This window comes from Sciurus carolinensis, chromosome X, assembly GCF_902686445.1.
Source record: "Sciurus carolinensis chromosome X, mSciCar1.2, whole genome shotgun sequence".
Classification (NCBI taxonomy): domain Eukaryota; kingdom Metazoa; phylum Chordata; class Mammalia; order Rodentia; family Sciuridae; genus Sciurus; species Sciurus carolinensis.
In genome coordinates, this window is record NC_062232.1 from 45,634,422 (window position 1) to 45,640,713 (window position 6,292).

The following is a 6,292-nucleotide window of genomic DNA, read 5'->3' on the forward strand; positions in this document are numbered from 1 at the left end:
TAAAGTCCCCAGATATTATTGTAGTGTAACCTGTCTCTCCCTTTATATCTATTAATACTTGCTTTATGTATTTGGCTGCTCCAGTATTGGGTGTATATACATTTAGAATTGTTATTTGCTCTTGCCAAATTGACCTCTTTATCATTATACATTGACCTTCCTTGTCTCATTTTAATGTTTTAAATTTATAGTCCACTTACTCTGATACCAGTGTTGCTACTCCTTTTTTCTGTTGGCTTCCATTTGCATGGAATATCATATTCCATCCATTCACTTTAAGTCTGTGTGTGTCCTTAGAGGTAAAGTGAGTTTCTTTTAAGGAGCATATAGTTGGTCTTTTCTTATCAATTCCATCACTCTATCTTTTCATTGGAAAATTTAATACATTAACATTCAAGATAATTATCAGAAGGTAAGGTGTCATTATGTAACTTGTTTTCTAGTTTTCTTGTAGTCTCAGTCTTCATTTCTTATAATCTTCCCTGATGATTAAGTGAATTATTCTAGTAGTGTGTTCTAATTCCTTATTATTTTTGGTTTGTTCATTATAGGTTTTTGCTTTATGGTTAAGCTAAACTCACAAAGAATATATTTTTATTTTAAGGAGCTAATTTCCTTAGTTCTTGTACTGGTAGTTTTGTCTGTATATAGCTGTTCAACTTATTGTGTCTGTGGGGAAAGCTTGATGGAGAATCTTACTCAGGCTGCCATCTTGCTCTGCCTTCTCTCTGTCTCATATCATATAGTATGTGCCAAACACGTATCTGTTAAGTAATTAGATACGTTTCAAGAAAGGAAGATCTTCTCAATGCTCAAAATCTGGTTCTGCTGGCCTATGGTAGCTAGAAATGGCAAATTGTGCATGACTGTTTTCAGAATGGTAATGTGAATATGTGCTACTTATTTGGACAGCATACCTAATAGGAAAAATTTGTACCCTTTGAATTCTTGACTTGGAGATATACTCAAGGGTAGTGAGTCACATCTTGATAATGCCTTCAAATGTAGTATACATTAGACACCAGAACTTTCCCCTTTCAACTCCAGTGGTATAAGAAAGAATCCATTATTTATATTGGTATTTATAATAGAACCTATTGAAACTAAATTAAACACTAATTACATCATGTTTTTTGTAATTAGAATTGTGGAGTCCAAAATTCTTCTGTGCCATTCTCAATTGTATCTTTAAAAGGCTAATGATAGAGCTAGACATAGTGGTATAGCCATTAATCCCAGCTACTTGGGAGACTGAGGAAGGAGGACCACAAGTTTGAGGCCAACCTGGGAAATACAGTAAGGCCTCCAACTACAAGGAAACAATTTAAAAATTTAAAATAAAAAGCTGAAGATATTGGGTGGACCCAAGAGTCAGGGTGGAATTCCCTAGGTGGATAATAAGTCCTGCACCATTATTCTACTAAACACTGCTTCTAGGGAGTTTATTGAAGTTTCTGAACAGAGAGAAGTATGCCTTTGAGATAAGAAAGTAACATGGAGAGTTAGCAGATATTCCAATAGGTAGAATATTGAAATGAAAAGTAAATTAATATCTGGAATATAGGTAGAAGACAACAATAAAGGGATCATGCACTGAAGAGGTGTGACAGGAAATCCAAGTTTCTAGTCCCCTAATACTATCTAAGGTTACTTGTTGCACACCAGGCGGGAGCGGGTTGACTACTGGTGGAAATGACAGAATCTCAGCAACTAATCTGGTCAGAGATAGGACTACTGAGTGGCTATTGCAGTGGTGGCAATAGTGAAAGGTGGACTCATTTGACTTGCTCCACATACCAAAAGCAGAGAGGAAAACCTATACTAATGCTTATATCTTTGCCCTACCTCTACTCACTGCTTAACGGTCACTTGAAAATGTTTTCCATCACCATGGTAATTTTGGTTCTTGTGAGACTTACCACCACCCATGGGTCAAGTGATTTGGGTGACTTTTCCCCACAGTCTCTAGGTCAGGTAAAACTCAACCTCCATCTGTATTCCACAGGTTTCCACAAGTCAGTTTTATTTACTGCACTTTTCTCTCTCTCCTCCCTCTCTCTCTCTCTCTCTCTCTCTCTCTCTCTCTCTCTCTCTCTCTCTCTCTCTCTCTCTCCCTCCCTCCCTCCCTCCCTCTCTCTCCCTCTGCTCCCTCTCCCTTCCGCTGTGGGCTGTTGGTACTGACGACTCCACCAACACTTCCTCCTCATCCTTCTCCTTTTCCACAACCATCACCAAAGCCACTGCATCTCCAATGTATTATTTTTTTATGTTCAGAGTTTTCAACTTTCTGTGTTTCTATTATTATTTTACTGTTCAACATTGAATATCAGAGAATTTCCTTAATCACTCACCTTGCTGAGGTGCATTCTTCCTGCTGTTGAAATCTTGTGTTGAAGAACTGCTGGGCAGTCTACCCTTTCTCTAATCTGTCATATTCAGACCTCCATAAATATTTTTGGTTCTGCAGAGATAGCCCTTTTCACAGACAATCAGGGTTGTGCTTTCTGGGTCCACATTTAAATTTTGCTAGAACTTTTAAGAAGAAATACCAGATTAGACTTTTAAAAACCTCTTAAGATTAGGAAGCCAAATCAAGAACTAACCATTAGGCCATATCTGTAAAGCCTTATATATTTGTACTCTTTCCTTTCTTCTTGAGGTTACCAAAATATTCTAAGTTTTCCTATACGTGACAAAAAGTGACATCATTTACATGTAAGTATGATGCTATAGTTTGACTGTTGAATGTCTCCAAAGTGTCATGTACTAAATGCTTATTCCCCAGGGTAGCGCTATTGGGAGGTTCTGTGGTATTTTGGCAAGAGGGGCCTTATGAGTGGTCCTTGGGTCTTGAAAACATTCCCTCAAAGGGAACTATAAGAATTCCCTTCTTTTCCTCTTCCCCTTTCATTTTATGGCTGATGAGGTGAGCATTTTTTCTCTTCCATGTGCTTCCACCATGATGTGCAGTCTTGCCACAGGCACAAAGCAATGGTGCCAATTGATCATTCATAAGGATATTAATAATATTCTTACATATAAATGTAAAATTACATAGTATACTATAGAAGGTGTGGTCCAATTATGACTCCAAATTTGAATTTGTATGATGAAATACTCTTTCAATGTTGTGATTTGGCAATAAGGGTAGAAGTTTAGACTAGATATCCTTAGGGAATGTGAGGCCTTGACCAAATGATTTTCAGGCTCTCCTGTGAGAGGCCTTGGAAAAAAACTCTTGTAATCCTTTCTGAGAAATTTAATATGGTTAAACTTATATAGTAGCTAATTATCACAGTTTCCCTAGCAAGTTTTCTAGGTATTCTATAGATACATACAGATTATTAAAATCAAGAGGCTCTAAACCCTAGACAACTGAGAATGAACTGTTGCTAAAGATACCAGTCTCATTTTTTACCTCATACTAAGAAAAATCTTCCAAAATAAAAAAGGTCCTTAACTAAAGGCTGGAATCTAGGGATATTCAGATGGGGACAAATGCTGGAGAAGCCCACTGATCTCCAGCCTCTGCCCAGCATCTCCACTCCTCCCCCTCTTGTCTACTTCCTCTTCCATCTAATTTAAAACTGGTGAAATGTTGAGAATGACTCAGTATTAGGAGGCAGTAGAAATGAAGCACCTATACAAACTGGTATGTACTTGGCTATAAAACAGGGATAATAACTCTGAGGGTGGTTTCATGGATTAAATAAGACGAATACCATGCTTAGCATAATGCTTCATTAATGTTAGCCCACTGTCATCATTGTTGTTCTCCAATTGTGTCCTTCAGAACCAACTTTGTCTTCCCTCATTTATCACTGGAAATTCAGGATAAAATAAGAATCTCAGGGTAATGAGGTATAAATGAAGTAATATATATAAAGTGTCAACATAGTAATCATTATTATTAGCTGTTACAATGAAATGGATTTTTAAAATTAATGGGAGAAAGTATTCTTTTCTCTGAAGAGCAACAAAAAGTACATGCTGGGGATCTGTCAACTATTGGTTTCTAATATCTGTAGAGAAATGACAGATTAGCAGGATGTATATTCTCATTCCCTAAAGAGTAAGAACTAGACCATTAATTCACCAACTGTGGTCCCTGAAATAGCAACATCACTATTACATGAGAACTTCTTAGAAACGAAAGTTCTTGGCCCAACCTATGGTCTACCATATCAGAAACTCTGGGGGTAGATACCTGTAATCTGTGTTTTTAACAAGACCTCCAGATGACTCTGACACATGCTTAAGTGTGAGATCCATGACATACCACAGTTTTTTTTTATTGTAAACAAATGGGATACATGTTGTTTCTCTGTTTGTACATGGCATAAAGGCATACCATTTGGACATACTACAGTTTTAAGGGCTGTGACAGAATCTGAGTTCTGTGTGAGGCACTTCTTCTTCAAAGAAGACAATCTAGTCACATAAGCTTTTTATCTTATTTAAATTATTCTTGTTTCTCTGACAAATGTGTATTACAGAATACTCTTATGCACCTATTGTGTGCTTTGTAACATTTTAAATAATTATCTGAATAAAGCATCTGACATGTTTGGCTTCCATTTTTAATACAATAATTGTATTTTTGGCAAACAAATGTAAGTTAAATTCTTACTTGCACATAATAAAACATATTGATTATTTTATACACAAAAAAAACCCAGGCCTTTCTGTCATACTAAAATGGGAATAAGTGATACTGGTTGGAATTGTCAGGACTAGTTCTAAAGCAAGCGCTAAATATACAAGTAATTCTATAGCAAGTGGCCTGTTTTAAATTTCTTAATAAAAACCCTAAAGAACAGAAGGGGTTGGAAAAATGTATTTCAAATCCTGAAAGAAAATAACTGTAACTGAATGTGGTGGCACACACCTGTAATTCCAGTGACTTGGGAAGCTGAGGCAGAAGAATCATAAGTTCAAGACCAGCCTTAGCAATTTAGCAAGGCCCTAAGAAATGTAGCAAGACCCTGACTCAAAATGAAAACTAAAAAGGACTGAGAATATAGCTCAGTGGTAAAGCACCCCAGGGTTCTATTTCCAGTACCAAATAAATAAATAACTGCAAAGCTAGTTTGCCATATCCACAAAAGCTATCCTTTAGAATTGAAGAAGAAATAAAAGCTTTCCAAGGTAATCATAAACTAAAGGAATACATGACCACTAAACAATTACAGAAAGCAGTGAAATGAAGCCTACACACAGAAGATAAATATAAAAACAACCAAACGATCTCTGGAAGGAATAAATCTCATTAGAATATTAAACAGGCAAATGAGGTTAGGACCAAATCAAACATTAAAATTAAAATGAAATGCCAGGAAATAATACATACTCCTTACAATGACTATAAATGTTCTCAATTCTCTAATTAAAAGGCATATACTGGCAGACTGGATTTAAAAATAGACCCAAGTATGTATTACAAAGAAACATACATCATTGGAAAAGACACCTATAAAGTGAAATGGTACTGAAATGAAATGGAAATTGTATTCCTTGTAAATGAAATCTTAAAGCAAACAGAAGTATCTACTTTCATATTCAACAAATCAAACTTCAAGCCAAAATTAATAAGAAGAAACAAAGAAAGTCACTTTATAGTGGTAAATGAAGATACCACAATAAGATACCACAATTGTAAATATTTATGCCCCAAAAGTTGGTGCTCCTCATTTCAACAATAATAATGGGTGATTTCAATACAGCTCTCTAACCAACAGGTTGATCAACCATGCATAATATCAACCAAGAAATCACAGAGTTAAACTATACTATAGATAAAGTGAATTTTGACAGACATCTACAGAATATTTAATCAACAACTGAGTACATTTTCTTTTCAGGCTCTCATGGAATTTTCTGTGAAGTAGATAATATTTTAGTGAACAAGGCAAGTGTTAGCAAATACAAAAAAGTTTAAATAATTCCTTGCAACTTAACAGATCATAGAGGAATAAAAGTAGAAATCAATAGCAATAAAACTACAGAAATTATAAAACACATAGAGATTAAATAAAACCACTTTGAAAGATGATTGGGTCATCAAAGAAATGATATTTTAAAATTTCCTAATATTGAATAAGAATAGAAATACAGCATACAAGAACCTATGGAATACACTGAAGGCAGTCTTTTTTTAAAAAAATAAAATTCACATTTTATTTAGATTGAAATAAACTATACAAAATTGATTTTATTCACTAAAAATAACAGAAATATTTTCTCTATTCTTTCTAGGTAAACATCAGAACATTTATTTTGTAAGTTTTCCAGG

At 35.1% G+C, this 6,292-nt stretch overlaps 1 protein-coding gene across 3 annotated transcripts in view; it reads left to right on the forward strand.

Moving 5' to 3' along the window:
* Klf8 (KLF transcription factor 8) overlaps window positions 1–6,292 on the forward strand; it is a 270,827-nt gene that overhangs the window by 206,876 nt on the left and 57,659 nt on the right. The gene's annotated exons all lie outside the window — the stretch shown is intronic.